We start from the raw sequence: 20194 nt of genomic DNA, 5'->3' as shown, positions 1-20194 counted from the left end.
CCCAAGGTGCTATGGGAGCCTCAAGGAGGTCAAGGAAGGCACCAACTCAGCCTCAGGGTGGTGCTGGAGGCTCCCTGGAGTAGGTGATATGTGAGCTGAAACCATGGTCCATGGTGAGTAGGGTCAGGAATGCAAATCACGAGAGAAAGAGAGAGGGACAGAGAAAGAGAGGGAGAAACAGAGAGGGAGAGGGAGAGAAACACAAAGAGAGAAAGAAACACAGAGAGAGGAGACAAACACTTTTAGAGAGTAAGAAATGACTGGAGGAAGGAATCCTGAAGCTTTGAGAGCAACACTTCACTATTATGATGAATTCACAGAAAAGTTCTGTGTGAAGAGGAAGATCTTGCAATTGGTGCTTGTGCCAGAAGACCAGGGATGTTCCAGCTGTGATCCTGGTGTTTGAGCCTCAGGGACACAGAAGTCGGCAAGTCATTCTATCAGCTAATTGGTGATGCCCCCACTTACATGTATTAGTTTGTTCGAGGATTTAATCTCTTTTGTGACCAAAAGGCACAGCTTATGTCACCCTCTTCCCTAGTCCATCCTTTCTAGAGACTAGAAACAAAACAATGGGTCTGCTTCCTCCTGTCACACAAATCTCTACACTAGTAATTTCCAAATTTTGATGCATATTTGAATTACCTAGGGACTGTTAAGACTCCCAATTCTGAAGTCTCACTCCAATTAAATCAGAATGTCTGGGGGTAAACAGAGGTGCCAATACTTTTAAAAGATTCCTGAGGAGCCCTGGTGGCACAGACATTAAGCGCTCAGCTGCCAACCGAAAGGTTGGTGGTTTAAACCCACCGGCCACTCTTCGATAGAAAGATGTGGCAGTCTGCTGCTGTAAAGATTATAGCCTTGGAAACCCCAATGGGGAAGTTCTACCCTGCCCTATAGGGTAGCTATGAGTCAGAATTGACTCAACAGCACTGAACAACGAGCAATTCCTTGGTGCAGCAAAGTCTGGGAACCACTGCTCTACACGTTGGAAGGTAATTTGATCTTCGAATCCAAGTTCCTTTTGTTTTTTTGCCCCTTTGGTCATTTTTGTGGTTACCTCTAAATCTTTTCTATGTAACTCAAGTTTCTGCTTCTCTTGTCTTCTCCTTCCCACTCTTTCTTTACTGCCCTGTCTGATAAAAGTTGGAAGTTTGAGTAGAGGGTGGAGATGAATGGGTATCCAGGGAGGGGAGCAAATGAGAACTTAGTAGCTGTAAGGGTGATAGAATATGGCATGTGGCTATTTGTTAGCAGCTGTGTCTCTGATGAGTTGGACTCAGGACTTTTGTTCCTTCATCGTCGTTGGTGACTTGCCAGGGAGCATGTAAAATATGGAAGATACTGCAGATAAACACTCTTATCACCAGGTGGATTCTTGTTCCAAATCCCTATCTTGTCACATGCTCTGTTGAACTGAGCTGGACCAGGTAAGAGTCAGGCAGCTTCCTTTGGTCTCTCTGGCTTGAGAGAAGAAAAGAGGCAGACCAATTGGCCCCTTGACTCTTTTGCCTTCCTTCTCCGGGTCTTCCTCTTGGTGGAGAGGGGAGGATTAGGAAGAAAATCTTGGAGGGGAGGATGAGTCATTTTCCTTAGGTCCTGAGGTTTAGCTAGCCTGAGCCACTCACTCACTTGAGACATATTTTCCCACAGTCCCCAGGCAAGTTCTGTTGGGGTTTCTACACTTCCCTGGCTTCTCACAAGACTGACAGACCCTGTTTGTGTCTGCTGATCACAAAGCGAAAGCGTCAGATTGCTTTAAGGGAGGCTGTTGTTACCGTTAGGTGCCCTCAGGTTAATTCTGATGGGTGGTGACCCCCATGTGTTACAGCGCAGAACTTCCCCATAAGGTTTTCTTGGCTATAATTTCTACAGGAGCAGATTATCAGGTCTCTCTCCCATGGAGCCCTTTCGGTTAGCAGCCGAGCACTCAACTGTTGCTCCACCAGGGCTCCTGCTTTATGGGATTAAAAAAAAAAACAAAACCCAAACCCATTGCCATGGGGTCGATTCTGACTCATTGTGAGCCTATCATACAGGTTAGAACTGCCCCATAGGGTTTCCAAGGCTATAAATCTTTAAGAAGGCAGACTGCCACATCTTTCTCCTGTGGAGCGGCTGTGGGTTCAAACCACTGACTTTCAGTTAGCCGCTGAGCGCTTAATCACTTCACCACTGGGGCTCCTCTTTAAGGGATAAAACAAAACAAAACAAAAAAAACTAGACTCTTAGTCATTGAGCCAATTCTAACTCATAGCGACCCTATAGGACAGGGTAGAACTGCCCCATAGGGTTTCCAAGGAGCAGCTGGTGGATTTGAACTGATGACCTTTTGGTTAGCAGTCAAACACTTAACCACTGTGCCACCAGGGTGCCATTTAAGGGATAAGTATTGTGTGATCCTATGAAGCTGATATCTGGAGGGAAACTGGGTTTTGGGACACTGATATATGCAAATAAGGCATGTGACCATTAGAGTATCTTTAAATGACAACACATTGGAAGCAATTTTAATGTCCAAGGGAAAGAGATTGGTTGAATAAATTTAATATCTCAGATAATGGAGTACTAGTTATTACAACTCATGTTTGTAAAGAATCATGACACTGGGAAATGTCCACAATATATCACTAGGTTAAAAAGCCACACAAAACACAATGTACAGATCGTGATTCTATTTAAAATCCATAAGCATAGAAAAAAATTTCTAATAAAATATACCAAAATAGTAACTATGGTTTTATCTGAGTGGTAAAATTGCAAATGGCTTTTGTACTCTTGTGCTTTCTTAATATTTTCCATTTTTAAATCATGTACTTGAATTTCTTGGATTTTTGAAAAATCTTATAAAAACAAAAAGTATAAACTGCATTAAAAAAATGTTTGGCTATCTATGTAAGGCACATGAACTAATACCCACTGGCAGACTATTCTTGGAGGAGTCATAAATAATTGATAGGGTCCCTCTGATGCTGGAATAACAGGTACTTAGTAGCTAGTTACAGAAAAAAAAGAAAACGGTTAGAGTGGTCACACAAGAATTTGAGAGGTGGATTAATGAAAAGTAAGGATTGGATTTCAAGGGCCATCTCTATCTTAAAGCCATTAAGTGCTTGGCTGCTGGGGGCAGCCACTGACGAAGCATTCAGTTGTCATTACAGATAACTTACTCTGTCACTTGGGGTCACTGTGAGTCAGAGTTGACTTGACAGCACATGACAAGAATGTCTTCCTCCAGTGGAGACTCAATGACCTCATATACTTTGATATCATGACCCCACTAGCTCAATACAAGCACTTTTTGGTGAATCAACATGGCGGGGGAAGTACAGCTAGAGAACATGAACTGGCACTTCTATGCTTCTTCCTGAAAGTGAAACATATTACTTTTCAGGAATAGTCACATGGTTCTGCCTAATGCAAAGAGAACTGAGGGAGCAGATGGAATGTTTGGTGAGCAGATTTTATACACACACACACACACACACACGTGTACACACACCTCTGCTTCTTTCATCCTACTATTGGCATGAAAGAGGGCTGCATATAGACATATAAAATGTTACTTATAACAGAATTTTCAATTGACTTAGACTCTGGAAGAGTGAACTTTAACTTTTTATACCCACCAAAAGCAAATTCCTTGACAGAACTTACTAAAAGGTCCCCCGTGTCCAATGAACCAGTTTAAATTATAATTGAACTTATTTGCTCCTAAGTATTTGGCTCAAACTGAAATATATGAGTAACTTTTTCTTTTTTTTTTTTTAACATAAACTGACTTTTAATTTGGAATCTCAATTTATAATAATGATTTATTTGTAAAGCATAGCTCCCTTGAATGACCTCGAATTTAAGTTTGGGGAGCATTTGGGCATTTGCTATATTGTGGACCATAGGAGAAAGGGAAACAGAATTAACATTTTTAGAGAATGTAGTATGTTGGGTATTTTGCTTGGTTATTTCATGTCTATTATCGCCTCTAATTGGCACAATAGCCCTGGGAGGTAGCTCTTAGTATCTTTTTTTTTTTTTTGGAATGAGAAAACTGAGACTCAAGAGAGGTTATGTCATAACTAGTAAATATCAGAGGCAGGACTTAAATCAGGCCTGTGTGTCCCCAAAGCACTTTCAACTCTATCACGAATCACCCAAGTGATACTCTTACCTCCAGACAGAGCATACATACTCCTATGCTTTTGCACTTGTTTTGCTGCCTGGTCATACAAATTGGCATTTCCTTTCTTCTTTTCTTATCCTCTTCAAATTCAGACTAAGCTCTGAGCTTAGCTTAAGGACCATCTCTCCCATTTCACAGATGAGGCAGTGATGGTTCAGTGTAAAACACCTAATACCAGTTCTGATATATTGAAGAATGTGTGATAAATATTGCCTTTCTTCTCTCTTCACTGTGCTTTGTGCCAAAGTATCTCTTATCTTCTCTGGGTTTTGTCATCATTTAATTTGTTCTTGCTAATTACTTTGGCAATTCATCATATATCTACTTGCAGAGCTTTCTTTCACGTAAACAGTGGTAGCCTAGCAATTCTTGAGCACTTGCTCTGTAGTATTCTAGAGCTTATACTCTGTATCTGCATTGTTAGTCACTGAATCCTCACAGCTACACTAAGGTAGATACTATTTTTAGTTACATATATGGATGAGGAAACTGAGGCACATCTTGCCTCTGATTATGCAGGTAGTAGATCATGGAGCCAGGATGTGAACCCAGGCTGTCTGACTCAAGAGCCTATGCGTTTAAATATCATGCTACAGTGATTTCCAATAGTAAATATTTCATCTACTCAGTGACATTGAAAACTGTTTAAGGGTAGTAACCACATATTATTTTGATATTGCCTCATAGCATGTGTCTTAGGCTGGGTTCTCTAGAAAAGCAAAACCAGTAAAGCGTATATCTCTATCTCTATTGATCTATCAGTCAATCAATCAATCAATCATCTATCTATCAATATCTATCTATCTATCTATCTGTCTGTCTGTCTGTCTGTCTGTCTGTCTGTCTATCTATCTATCTATCTATCATCTATCTATATCTAGAGAGATTTATCTCAAGGAAATAACTCACGTGGTTGTAGAGGCTGGCAAGTCCCAAGTCTGTGGATTAGGTATCAGGCTGGAGGCTTCTCCTGGCTCACATATCTGCATGGGCTGACTAACCCAAGATTGGCTGGTCAGATGGAAGGCCACTGGCTCATAGGCTGATGAATCCCAAGGTCAGCAGGTAAGATGCTAGCTCAAGTCGCAAGAACTGGAGGTCAGATGATGATGAGTGGATGCAGGATCAAGAGCTAGAGTCTTGCTGGAACATTCATTTATGTACTGGAGGCAGAAAACACCCCCAAGGAATCTCCCTTTCAACTGGTTGGCTGCTCATAGCAGATCTCATCATAGAGTTGATTACATCATTACATAACTGCCAAAATACATCATTACAAAGTAGCCAAACCACTGAGAATCGTGGCCCAGCCAAGTTGACACACAACTTTAACCATCACAACATGTAACAGAATATTAAACAAGAAAACAAACCCATTCCTGTCGAGTCAATTCTGACTCATAGCGACATTATAGGATGGAGTAGAACTGCCACATATGGTTTCCAAGGAGTGCCTGGTGGATTCAAACTGCCGACTTTTTGGTTAGCAGCTGTAGCTCTTAACCACTACACCACCAGGGTTACCAACAGAGTATTAGGCACATGGTAAGTGCTCAATGATTTTTTGTTGATAATTGAATTTTTAAGGATTTTAGGAATAAAAGGAGAGTATCCCCAACCATGAGCATCTCTGCCCAGTGGTCTGTGATTATAAGAAGTTGTATCATTTGGGGCCTATGCTTTTAGTCTCCAGTGAAATTGACAAGTGTAAAGACTAGTGTCTGAGAGATCTGAGGACTCAGGAATGTGCCCGATTTTCTAACCTAGTTGGTGGAGGAACTAGGACTGAATTAGAGTTTTCTGCCTAGAAGTGACATCGTATCTCCTGGAGGACCTAGATTTCTGAGATGTAGAGGCAAAGTTGTCCCTTTTGAAACCACCTTTGACACAGCCCATTGAGGGGCAATGGTGTGGAAGCAATAGTGTCAGTCCATCAGGTGTGAGCAGGAAGCCTGGTGTGATTGGTCAACTCCTGGTTACCTGATAGTGCTGTGAGGATTTCAGATCATCCAAGATCTTTTGCCTCTGCCATTTAACATACAAATCTCTGCCTTTGAGGCGGTTGCCTTGAGAGAAAGAGAGGGAGGGGGAGGGGGAGGGAGAGGGAGAGGGAGAGAACTGCACTCCTTGATAGAATGCTTGGAGACTTGCACTGAAGTAATATTTGGTTCTAAGATGATGGCAGAGATCAGACTTGTTGTGTTTCTAGGTCACTTGACATTTTGAGGGCCTGGCTAGCTACCCCAATCCCTGTTTCTGGTTCTGGGTGTCTCCTTTATCAGCAGCTGGGGAGTCTCTGGGTGGTGCAAACCTTTAATGTGCTGGGCTGCTAACTAAAAAGGTTGGAAGTTCAAGTCCTCTCTGTGGTGCCTCAGAAGAAAGGCCTGGCAGTCTACTTCTGAAAAAATCCTGTGGAGCACAGTTCTACTCTGACACACACAGGGAGTTGTCATGAGTTGGAGTTGACTTGATGCAAACAGCTGGAGCCACAGGCTTTAAAGTACCTCGACACTCAGGAGTTTCAGCTGTGGTACCAAGCTTGTTGGTGTTATGGACTGAATTGTGTCCCCTAAAATATGTGTTGAAATCCTACTCCTATACCAATGAATATAATCCCATTTGGGAATAAGGTTTTTTTATGTTAATGAGGCCATATCAATGTAGGGTGTGTCTTAAACCTAATGCCCTTTGAGATATAAAAAGGGCAGGTTAGACACAGAGAAGCAAGCAAGCACAAATGGGAGAAAGATAGATCGCCAAGGATCCAGGAAACTCCTGGGCTAGAGAAGCTGAGACAAGGGTTGTTCGCCAGAGGAGGCGGAGAGAGAGAGCCTTCCCCTAGAGCTGGTGCCCTGAATTCAGACTTCTAGCCTCCTAAACTGGGAGAAAATAAATTTCTGTTTGTTAGAAGCAGATACCACTCACTTGCATTTCTGTTATAGCAGCACTCTAGGAAACTAAGACAGTAGGATTAGAAGGCTTCACTCCCAGACCATCCAGCTTTGAGCCTTTGTTGAACACTACTTGACCCCTACGCGTCAGGACCTTGCAGAGTGTAAGCTAGTCTTTCTAACACGTATGTGATGATTGATGTGAAGGATGTCTAAACAACTGTAAGAATACAGATGAAGAGTGACTGATGGGGGTGTAGAAACAGGTCATGCCAGGGGATTAAAATTGGGCCATGAGGGATGAATCCAAACCAAACCCATCACTGTTAATTTGATTCCAACTCATTGTGACCCTATGGGGCAGAGTAGAACTGCCCCATAGGGTCTCCCAGGCTGTAATCTTTACAGACACAGACTGTCTTTCTCCCAAGGAGCTGCTGGTGGGTTTGAACTGCCAAACTTTCAGTTAGCAGCCAAGTGCTTAAACACTGTGTCATCAGGGCTCCTTGATGGAGAATCGGTGGTAGGAATTCTTTCACGTGAAAAAAATCTTCCTAGGATTCTGTGAGTGTTCTAGCAGAGGGACAAGACTATGCCAAGGCTTGAAAGTGTGAAAAAGAGTAATGAGACTAAAACACGATGATGTGGCTAAAGAAGAGTGTGGACAAGGTTATGAAGAGCCAGTTGGTGAGAAATGTGGACTTTGGCCTGTGGAATTTAGGAACCATGGAAGAATGTTGGGCAGGGGAGCGACCTGATCAGATTCCAGTCTAACAATTTGGTAAACGTTCATGAGCAACGAATATCTGCTGATGGCAACAAAGAATAAATGACAATGGATCCAGGTTGGGAGAAAAAAGAGAAATGACCTGCTTTGTCCCATTTAAGGTTATTTTCTTAGATTCTACTTTGTTGCGTTTTACTTATTCTCACTTTTTTTTATTGACGCTCATCTATTTTTCTTTATTCATAGATTCATTCAATCATTTTGTTTATTTTAGTAATTTCCTTTGTAAGTATCAGTTAGATTTTAAAGATAATCTAAGGTCCTAGGTCCTTTAATAAGGTAGTTTAATCTCTTTCTAATTGTAACAGATATGTTGACCTTATTTTTGCCATCTTATTATTTATTTTTAAGTAAAATTTTATCTATGCATGACAAATATATAGAAGAATATACACATCACAAGTGTACAACTTGATGAATTTTTATAAAGCAAACACTCCTAAATCAAGATATAGAATATTTCTGTACCCCAGAAGTCTCTCTTGTATCTCTCTCATCAGTGCCCTCACAAAAAGTAACCATTATTCTGACGTCTATAATTATAGATTACTTTTTGCTGATTTTGAACTTTATGCAAATTGGGAGTATACAGTATGTATTCTTTTGTGCCCAGAATGTTTTTTTCTTTTCTTTTTTTGTATCATTTTCCTATCAACACGCCAAAGTCATTTAACGATGATTATGTTGGCCGTATCCACTGATGGGCAGGAGGTTCTTCCACTAAAAAGAGCGCCTGGCGGATTCGAACTGCGGCCGTAGCACTTAACCACTACGCCACCAGGGTTTCCTCTTCAGCTAAAGTCTCCCATATTTTCCACTGTATCATTTTTCTTGCCAGAAGCTTCGTTCATTTTCAGCCTGAAAAATCACTTCTTCAATTTCTCTACCCTGAAGTTGGCCTTCTAACTTTTTAACTTCTGGCTCCAACTTTAAACTTACCCAACTTCTCATTTGTAATTTCTTCTGTATACTTTCTATATCCTGCGTTTTTAGGGATTTGCTGAAGAACATCAAGGATCTTTGTGTATAATATTTTTAGTCTCTCATGTGGGCTCACATGTATAATGATTCCCACAAGGCCAGTGGCCTTCTTCAGCACCCCTCCCATGACAGCCCCGAGGACCTGAGGTGTGCCTCCCTCACGTATTTTTTCCAGCATTCTAAGAGATCCATCCATGCTGGTGTGTGTATCAGAAGATCCTTCATTTTCATTGCTGTATAGTATTCCGTCATGTGAATAGACTAAATTTGGTTAGGTGCTCAACTATTAGCCAAAAGGTTGGCAGTTCAAACCCACTCAGAGGTACCTCAGAAGACAGGCCTGGTGATCTGTTTCCAAAAGGTCAAAGCCTTGAAAACCTTGTGGGGCAGTTCTACTCTGCACACATGGGGTTGCCATGAGTCGAAATCAACTCGACAACACCTAACAACAACGACAACAACAACAATCTTTTTCTTGGGGGCAGTGGTGGTTCAGTGGTAGAATTTTTGCCTTCCATGTGGATGACCGGCATTTGATTCCTGGCCAATACACCTAGTGCATAGCCACCACCACCTGTCAGCGGAGGCTTGCATGTTGCTGTGATGCCGAACGGGTTTCAGCGGACCTTCCAGGCAAAGACAGACTAGAAAGAAAGGCCTAGCCATCTACTTCCAAAAAGCAGCCAGTGAAAACCCTGTGGATCACAACGGTCAGATCAGCAACCAATCAGGAGGATGGCGTAGGACCGGGCAAGTTTTGTTCTGTTGTGCATGAGGTCACCATGAGCTGGGGGCTGCCTTGACGGCAGCTAGTAACAACAACAACATCTGTTTCTTAGGTCACATGTTGTTTCTGCTGTTATTTTCTCTTTATTCATCCAGGACTGTGGAGAAATCTATCCAGCCTGCAACTCACAGTTGACAGGCTAGGTGGAGTGTCATTAATCCTCCTCGTTATCCAGGCTGTATCTCCTATCTCTCAGTTGAACATCTGAAGGTCACCTTGATACCGAGTCCCTGGCCTGAGTTGCTGAGCTCAGCAGGCATTTATCCAGGGAAAGTCTGCCGGACCAAGGCTGGAGCTCTCTGACTTAGCTGGAACCTCAGAGGCCATGCTTCTGTATGGTGTGGTTTATGAAAGGCAACACTTCCCTACTCTGCCCCACTTCCTGGGATCTTCTTGTCTTGACTCCCCATTGCAAGGCTTTTCACAGAAGATGAAATAGCTGCAAATGTAATATACTTCTGCCTGTTGCCCTTTAACTTCTTTTCAAAAAAAAAAATTTTTTTTTTGTCTTTTTCTCTCTCTTTGCTGGTCATTTATCTCCTAATGTATCCCATGGAAATTTTTTGTGATTAAATAAGTTTGGAAAATGTTATACACCATGCCTCCTTTTTGGAGATTCACAGAGCACATTCATATATTAACGATGCTGAAATGTACTGCTGTAAAGAAAAACTTTACAAAATCTACCATTTGCTTCTTTTGAGAATATTTACTAGCACCTCATAGAAAATAGTTCCATAACATACTGCCAGGTAGGAAACAGAGGGAATTCCACAGGAATGTTCTTCTCCTTTCCAATGCTGTTGCCAGTTTCTGAGGTTCTTCATGGCACTTTGAACAGAAATATGGCAGCAAAATTAATGTATTATAAATATTTACTTGTCTGTCTGTTTCCCATTAGCTTGTGAGCTCCTAATCTTTGTTATCTCTTGGCGCCCAGCATGGTTCTCAGGGCATACTTGAAATATCTTATGAATGAATGAATGACGTGTAACATTCTGGGGCTTTCAGCGTTAAGGGACTCACATAGAGCTAGAACCTGAACCTGGATCTCCAGGTATCCAGTGAGAGGTAGAATAATATCACAGAGAAAATCCTGAACTTTGGAGTTTAAGAAATCTGACTGATGCCTGCCTCCTCTTTTTTTTTTTTTTTTTTTAATAGCTGAGTCATCTGGCAGTTTACTTAGATTTTCTGAATCTCAGTATTCTCATCTGTAAAATGGGAATAATAGCAGCAGCTACCTCCCAGAACTGGTGAAAGGATTAAATGTGGTAATGTAACTGGAAGCACTTAGCACAGTGCTGGATACATAGGTAACAAAAGCACTTGCTAGCATTGGTAGTACTGTTGCTGTCATTACTTTCCACGTAACTCCTGTTTCTCTGGCCTGTCCCTACCCTCACTGGCCTGCACATTTTCTTGTACTGTTATTCTCCTCATATGTGTATTGGAAATCTACAGACCTTGCAGCTGCCACACACACACGGCATCTGCAGAATTTCTTCCTCATATTCCGATAATGTCTCCCACAAAGCCTTACCCAAGTGTACCAACTTGGTCAGTTCAGCCAATAGCCCCTCCTGCTGCTGGAGGCCCCCTGAAGTTTTTTTTAATGGAAATGGGTGGACTTTGTTTCTTTCCTTGTCTACCTATTCTCCCCAAATTCCTCTGCTGAACATACATTTCTCACGTTGTTTAATGCAAGCAATCACACCTTGCTCACTGGAAGTCACTACGGTAACGGAGAAAGAGAGAATGTGTGTGTATGTGTGTCTTAGTTACCTAGTGCTGCTATAACAGAAATACCACAAGTGGACGGTTTTAACAAACAGACGTTTATTCTCTCACAGTTTAGGTGGCTAGGAGTGAAAATTCAGGGTGCCAGCTCCAGGGGAAAGCTTTCTCTCTCCATCACTCTGGGGGTAGGTCCTTGTCATCAATCTTCCCCTGGCCTAGGAGCTTCTCACTCAGGGACCCTGGGTCCAAAGGATGCACTTCCCTCCTGGTTCATTCTTGGCGGTGTGACGTCCCCCTGTCTCTCTGCTCAATTCTCTTTTATATCTCAAAAGAGATTGACTCAAAATACAGTCTAATTTCTTAGCTTGGCTACTGCCTCATAGACATAACTGTCTCTAATCCTGCCTTATTAGCATCATAGAGGTAGGATTTACAACATATAGGAAAATACATCGGATGACAAAATGGTGGACAATCACACAATACTGGGAATCATGGCCTAGTCAAGCTGACACACATTTTTGGGGGACACAATTCAGTCCATTGCAGCGTGCATGCATGTGCGCGTGTGTCTGTGACCCTGCATGAATGCCGACATGCAGATACCACATCTTCCATGCTACTGTGGCTCGCTGCTTCACCAAAGCATCAGCCATGAGTACATGGTGACTGGCCACACAACTGATCTCTGGGACAGACATGGTGCTATCCTCCCAAATGGCCTCTCTTTCAAACACCCCTCTCTCCACCTCCAAAAACATACCCAGTTTACCTGCTCCAGTAAACCAATTGCTGTCGAGTTGATTCTGACTCATGTGTATCGGAGTAGAACTGTACTCTATAGGGTTTTCAATGACTGCAATCTTTCAGAAGTGGATTGCCAGGCCTTTCTTCCAAGGCACCTCTGGGTGGATTTGAACCACCAACCTTTTGGTTAGTAGCTGAGCACATTAACCATTTGCACCAACCATGGACTCTGTTTACATGCTACTTCTACCTAAACTCTTATCTCTTCTTTGCTTTCATCCATAACTCATATAGCAGAGCTATTCGCCACTAAGCTTATGTTCTGCCATTCCGAAACTTAGAAGAAACATTATTATGCTCTGAGTATAAAGGTAATGCTGCATTAGAAAGAAGCTCTAAGGAGAGCTTCACTCCAGTATTGTCATGAGGGTCCCTCCTAGTACCAGCAAAACACAGCCCACGATCTGCCACTTCCCTTTTCCGTGCATGTGGATGGCCAACTAGCCAAACCCAGACCCACTGCCGTCGAGTCGATTCCAACTCATAGTAGAACTGCCCCATAGAGTTTTCAAGGAGCGCCTGGCAGATTTGAACTGCTGACCTCTTGGTTAGCAGCCGTAGCACTTAACCACTATGCCACCAGGGCTTCCATGTGGATGGCAGCCACTGTTTAATAGTGGGACTCTATCTCGCTCATCTACCTCCACACAGCACTACAGGCAGGCACGGCCAATCACCTGGCACTGGCAGATGAGGAAAAGCTGGTGAACCAGCCTTAGGCCTGTGCAGCTCTTTTAGCCCTCCTGCATCCACTCTCTATCCCATAGTGGGAAGACAGATTTCTCTTATGAAAAAAGCCATTTTCTTGAATTGCCTTGAGGTAAGGTCCCAGACATTGCATTTATGTTGGACAGTGCTTTTGAGCAACACCATTCAGTTTTAGTCTTCAGGAAAAACAAAGAAAGAAAGCTATAAACTAGAGATGCATGTCCTCTACAGGAGCTAGCAGCCACACGTAGCTATTTAAGGTGAAATAAAATTAAAAATTCAGTTCCTACGCTGTACTAGCCATATTTCAAGTGCTCAGTAGCCACTCATGGCTAATGGCTACTGTGTTGGATGGAGCATGTATAGACACTGTCATCATCACACAGATTTCTACTGGACAGCAGTGAACTAGAGGTTGTGTTCTGTATCTAAAGAGGTATTTCTTTTTTACAGTTTGTCATATATTCAACACCCTCTTCTTTCTCAAAATGCACCATACTGTCCTCTGCCAACTAAGCAAAAATAGCATTGTTAGCTCTACGATATAATTAAAAGCAGATGAAGGAAGCTCTTAAATGAGAAGGTGTAGGAGCTGAACAAGACCGATAAGTGGATCAGTTATCATACTTTCTCAAGGAAATTGCCTTCTGGCTTCATATGCTGTCTAGCGTCTCCCATTGAACATAAAAATAATCTTGCTCTTTTTTTCCCCCTTTAAGTTTAGCTACATGTATGAGACCAGAAGCACAAAATTCATTTTGTGAGCCCCCAGCTTCCTATTAACCTGACATTAGTGGAAGAACCCAACCTGTGATTATATTAAACAGGGAAAATAACTGAACAAAAGAAGGCTGGGATTTGATCTTTCTACTGGGTAAATTTAGTTGCCTGAGAAACGGGAGGAAATTATTTTAGTGCTGAGATGATAAAACATCATCTGAATTTGTTTTTTCTCTCTCACACAGGAACTGTAGCTGCTCTTGTTATGGCAGGAGAAAGAGGGGTTGTGGTAGGAAGAAGACAGTCATTCATACCATTTCCCTTGATATTTCATTCCCCTTTTCCTTTTTAAAGTTTCTGCCAGCCTTTATAATTATCTGGTTAAATTTGTACATCCAATTCTTCTCCTAAAAATGGGTGACATTTGAGTGCTAAAAAATTAATATGAATGTAATGCAATGGACATAATTGCTTTCTAGAAAAATCTCATCTTTCTGACTCACTGTTAGAGCCAAAAATGTGAGCCTGGGAGTTCCTCGAACATCAATTTCTCTGATTCTTTATGCACATTTTCCCAAGAAAGCTGTTTCTCGGGGAACGAGGTCTTTGCTGGATTTTTTCTTTTGATCTCTGTTGTCTCAAAGCTCAGGAAATAATAATTCAATGCACTTGGGCGATATGGGTGTAGTGAATTCCAGCAAAACATTCATGTACGCATATGGTCAATGTATTAGAAACTGGTTTTGAATCTTATTCAGGAAAACCATGGCCTTTTGTAATTAACAAGCTTTGTGTTTCTGGGCTTCCTGGGTTGTAGTTCTACCATCTGCAAGTCATCAAATGCTCAGTGGCTGAAACAGAGTAGGGACACTGGGTTCCTAGACCCCTCACCTTGTTGGTGAAGGTCCCATTGCGTATAGAGTGTCCCAGAAGTGCCTTGAGCTGCCTTCAGAGTAAGGGGATAAAGAAAACTGAACTCATTAATGCACACACCACACCTTAGGGACTGACTCATTGTGATTCACTTAGGGCTGAAGTTTGCCTTAGCATGATCTAGGAAGGAAAGATTTAGTAAGCAAATTAGAAGTGTAAGCTATTTTATAAGAAATGGTTAAAAATATGAGTCTTGGAGTCCATTAAACCCAGGTGTATGTCCTGTCTCTGTATTTACCATATATGACTTTGTGGTAAGTTATTCAACTTCCACGACCCTCAGTTTTCTCACTTATGAATCGGGGCTAACAATAACTTTATCAATAGGTTGTTGTTGTCATTGTTGTTAGGTGCTGTTGAATTGGTTCCAGCTCATACAGACCCCACGTACAACAGAACAAAACATTGTCCAGTCCTGCACCATCCTCACAATTGTTGTTATGCTTGAGCCCATTGTTGCAGTCACTGTGTCAATCCATTTCATTGGGGGTCTTTCTGTTTTTTTGCTGACCCTCTACTTTACAAAGCACGATGTCCTTCTTCAGGGTCTGGTCCCTCCTGATAACATTTCCAAAGTATGTGAGAAGAAGACTCACCATCCTTGCTTCTAAGGAGCATTCTGGCTGCACTTCTTCCAAGACGGATTGTTCATTCTTTTGGCAGTCCATGGTATATTCAATATTCTTCTCCAACACTGTAATTCAGAGGCATCAATTCTTCTTCTGTCTTCCTTATTCACTGTCCAGTTTGTGCATTCATATGAGGCAATTGAAAATACCATGGCTTGGGTCAGGCACACCTCAGTCTTCCAGGTGACATCTTTGCTTTTTAGCACTTTAAAGAGGTCTTTTCCAGCAGATTTGCCCAATGCAATGTGTCATTTGTTACGAAGGTTAAATGAAATAATGTGTGCATATGTTTTTTATTAGTATAGTTAATATTAAACTAAAAAAGTTAATATTAGTGGCTAGGAATTCAAGTTATCTTTAAAAGACATTTATAGAGCATTATACGCTTGATGAAGATAAAAAGTATGACTATTCACAGCTATTCTCTCTTTCCCATCCTCTTGGGACAATTCAGTATTTCTATTGTCAGACTGTGAGCTGAGGGGGTCTGAGCAGGGTGAGTAATGATTAAAGTAGTGAGAGGAAAGAAACACAGCAGGCATATAAATTTAAAAAATAAAGGACCCTTTAAGAAAGAAAAATAAAAATAAAGAATCTGTAACTCCACAGGACTCAGAGAGAAGGGCGGCTGGAAGTTTTTGGGAGGACACGGAAAGAGGGGGAAGGCAGCTGAGTGTGGCATTCAGGGGAGCAATGTGGGCGAAGAGCATTTTGTGAAGTGTTGTGTGGTGGAAGTCCCCACCTGCTACTTTTTTGAGAGGCTTCTTAAGTAGCTATCCCGCATGGGCACAGTATAGCATAGTGGTGTTAAGAGCCTACATTCTACACTCGGGATTCTTAGGTTCTAATCGCTGTTCTACCATATTGTGGCTGGATAACCACATGCATAACGCTCTATGCTGTGGTTCTTTGCCTGTTGTCTGATATAGTACTGGAAGATGAGCCACGTAGGTTGGAAGACACTCAACATGCACAGTGGCCTCACGCAATGATTGTGAGGAAGGCACAGAAACAGGCAACATTTCATTCCGTTGCATGCGAGGTCACCATGAGTCAGCTGATGGCAACTAAAAACCACAAGCATGGGACTATCCTGAGGATCAGATGACCTAATGTCAAGTCCTTTGTAGATATACGTACAAGAGCTTGATAAATGTTATGTTTTTCAGCATTGCTACTCCTCTAGGGGGAAGCTTAGCAGTGTGATTAAAAAAATAATAATAACAATCATAGTTTGTATCTCATGAATCCTCATTATGGACTGGCACTATTTGGAGGACTTTTTATGAATGAATCCATTCAGTTCTCAAGACAACCCTACAAAATATGAACTATTATTACCCCTATTTTACAGATGAAAAAACTGAGGCACAAAGAATTCAAGCAAACTGCCCAAGGCCATACAACAAGTGAGCGGTAGAGTTTGGATTCAAATCCAAATACTCACATGCTAGATCTACACTCTTATCCTTTAGGCCATTCTGCATCTTGAATGTGACAAGTACTGATTTTAAGATAAGCCATCTCTGGAGCAGTTTGCCTTGTTTTATGGATCCTTGGTTTGTACTCTACAAACCTGCTATTCAAAGTGTGGTCCATAGGTGAACAGATCAACAGCACCTGGAAGCAGAATCTCAGGACCCACCCAGGCTCTTGAATCAGAAGCTGGTTTTAAGAAACCACCCAGATGCTTCACGCTAACATTAAGGTCTCATGTTAAAGTCTGAGAAGCCCTGCTCCAGAATAAGAACCTTTAGGGCAGGGGGACTCTCTCATTCTTGTCTTCACCTCTTGCAGTGCCCAGCACAGTGCCTGCTACCTAAGAGTAGATCTAAGAGTAGGTTGACTCTTGATCATCCAAGGAATGTTGACCAGGCAACAAATGGACAGGTGCCAGTGGAAGAACACCTGGTTTATCTCTGGCAAGTGGATGACGCTCAGTGCCTCCTGCACCCACTACAGCATCAGACCCAGGGCAGGTGCCCTGTACACATCTCTGGAATTGATATAGAATGTTGTGCTATAGAGACATCCAGCACCCTAACCTTCCCGGGATGTGCTGTGACATTTAGAAAGGCCAAATAATGCCAAGACAAGCAGAACTGTGATTATGCACTTGTTCTTAATGCAGGTTTAAGGCAAGCTCTGCTCAGTTGGTTCCCTTGTGAACTCCAGCTGATTCCCTTCCCTCTTGGGCTCTCTATTGTCTTGGCGTTGTTTGCAACTCATTCAGAAACAAATTAAGTTTCAGGATCAGAGTGTGGATATGCTGAAGTGGTGGCTTTTTATAACTTAAATTATCTGAGTGAAAGGAAAATTTTAATTCGCTTCTAAAATTGGCCAAAAGTCAGATTTCATCAAAATTATTCTTGACTGACGTTAGTCTCCGTAAAACCAGAGTATTGTATGAAAGGCAACAAAGAGGGTTTAAACAGGACATGGAAAATGTATTGATAATCTGGCCATATTAATCCTGTTCTCTAACAGAGTGTGAAATTACTTGTTTACTCCACTTCTCTGGGGCTGGAGGCAGCTGATCTCTCGTTGACAGAGCCTTATTTTGGGATTGGCAGTGGGCTTCAGCCATGCCAAGACCAAACAATCTGACTTCCCTGACCCATGTCCCACCTCAGAAGTCAAGGTCAAGATTGTGGTTACCTCTGGGAGGACACAGGAACTAATGAACTCCAGTATATCTGGTCAGGGCTTTCAGTTGTGCATGGGCAGAGTTAAAATGGAGGCCCTAGGTATAATTGTGGGAAGTGGGGAGCTTTTTTCAGTATCCCCACATTTCCTACCTGTATCCCATTCCCCACAGATGCAGGTGAAGGTTGGTTTCATCAGGAGTCCACAAATATTGCCAAATGAGCACTACTGGGGATGCAGTAATGCATAAGAAGTAGTCCCTGATCTAAAGGAGCTTGCATTATTTTTTTTTTAATTTCTATGTTGAAACACCTCTTGAATCTGCTTATATTAGTTAGCTACAGCTGTATAACGCTATTACCTCAAATTTAGCAGCTAAAACATAATTTAAACATTTTTATTAAACATATTTATATCTCACATTTTCTGACAGCCAGGAGTCTGGCCACAGGTTAGCTGGGTTCTCTGCTGTCTTAGTTACCTAGCTCTGTGGTAACAGAAATATCACTAGTGGGAGGCTTTAAAGAACAGAGATTTTCCTCACAATTATGGGGGTTAAAGTCCAAATCACGCTCTTGGCTGTGTTGATTCTTTCCTTGTCAGTAGCTTCTGTTGTTCTTGGTTCCTTGGTGATCCTCATGTGGCACCCGGTCTTCCCTGTGTCTAATTCACAGTTTTTATGACCCACCTTACTTGACTGTGGCCTAATTAACATAACAAAACCTTATTTTCAAACACGATTGCATCAACAGGTATATGGGTTAGGATTTCAACCCATATTTGCGGGCGGTGGGGAACACAATTTAATTTATAACATTTGCTTTAGGGTCTTACAAGGTGGCAGTCAAGTGTCAGCCAGAGCTGTGGTCTCCTCTGAGGTTCAACTGGAGAACCATCCACTTTCAAGTTCACATGTTTATTGACAGAATTCAATTGCTGTCAGCCTATTACACTGAGGGCCTTAACTGCGTCTTAATTGCAGAAGGGACATCTCATTACTTTTGCTGTGTTTTATTGATTAAATGCAAGTCATAGGTCCCACTCACACTCGGGGAGAGGGGATTACACAAGAGCATGAATACCAGGAGGTGGGGCTTATAGGGGTCATCTTAACATCTGATCTTGACACCACTCCTGATTTTTGTTCCAGCTGCTCTGCTCAGTTCTCTACTTGGTCAGTTCTCTACCAGGAAGGAAACAGAATCATCTCTGTTGACTCAAGAGATTTTAATGAAAGGACTATTTACAGAGGTGTGTTTAGAGTTAAGGGACCCAACATGGAGGCTCCCAGAGGCTAACCACAGTGGTGAAATAGACCCTATTGACACTGCCTAGATCCCTTTTATCTAGTAGGTGTTCCCATCCCCCAGTGGTGGTTAATGTTGGCTGCTACTGGCTTATAGCTGCCCCTTTCTGGGGAATTGCCTGATTGCTCTCAGCCAGGAGGGTGCTACCAAACCTATGAGATGCTTCTCTAGCCCTAGCATTGTTACCTAAAGCAGGTTCCACTCAGTGTGGCTGAATAAAGACACACTGAGGTGAGGAGAGAGGAAGAGTGTTTACTGCAATCCTGCAGGCAAGGAGCAAGGAGGTATAGACCTCAAATTAAGCTCCCTGAACAAAGGGAGGCAGAACCTTTTATATCGTCTGTCATGAAGAAGTACATACAAACATCACGGACTACATAGGTTATCATGGCATGCGGGCGCAGTAAGACAAATAGCATTTTTTTCCTTTGGCATGTACGCTGGTAAACTGGGTTTGACTGGCTTGAGCCACACCCAGTGCCTTGAGGACAATGGACAGGAGAGGGCAGGTTCCCTTGGTCTGAGCAGCTCCCAATTGAGCCATAACCGGTGCTATCACTTAAAGCCTTGTTTGATGGTGGCATAGTGGTTAAGAGCTACACTGCTAACCAAAAGGTCAGCAGTTCGAATCCACCAGGCGCTTTTTGGAAACCCCATTGGGCAGTTCTGCTTGGTCCTTTAGAGTCGCTATAAGTCCAAGGTGACCTAACGGCAAAGGGTTTAAGCAGCTCCTGGCTGCTTTGGCTATTGTCATGACTGACTGACATGAGTTATGAGAGGCTGGTGCCCTTTCCTTGAGGTGGGATCAGCTCTGTGCTAAAGTTCATACTCCAGAGCTCCCAGTAGAACCAGGCTGAAGCTGGGCTCCAGCTGAGGCTGCTTCCTGGCTTCACTCACTTCCCTTCTCTTCTCTCCTCAATTTATCAAGTGACTCTGAGTCCCTACTTCTAGGATGCCCAACTTTAGACTAGCGGGAAACCATTACTACCCATAAGCCTGAAAGAGCAATGGGAGGGGTATAGGGGTGGTGTTACCAAAGCCCAGTGAGAGCTGAAGCCTTAGAGGCAGAGTTGCT

The 20194-nt window shown here is 42.4% G+C and overlaps 1 protein-coding gene across 1 annotated transcript in view; it reads left to right on the top strand.

The window, feature by feature from the left end:
- Window positions 1-946: 946 nt before the first annotated feature.
- CPNE4 (copine 4) overlaps window positions 947-20194 on the top strand; it is a 504022-nt gene continuing 484774 nt past the window's right edge. Inside the window, exon 1 of the mRNA XM_064277332.1 lies at window positions 947-998. The gene's annotated coding sequence lies outside the window, so the exon portion shown is untranslated. The remainder of the gene's footprint in view (window positions 999-20194) is intronic.

The sequence above is a fragment of the Loxodonta africana genome, chromosome 27 (assembly GCF_030014295.1).
Source record: "Loxodonta africana isolate mLoxAfr1 chromosome 27, mLoxAfr1.hap2, whole genome shotgun sequence".
NCBI lineage: Eukaryota > Metazoa > Chordata > Mammalia > Proboscidea > Elephantidae > Loxodonta > Loxodonta africana.
This window is presented reverse-complemented; position numbering and strand designations above follow the sequence as displayed.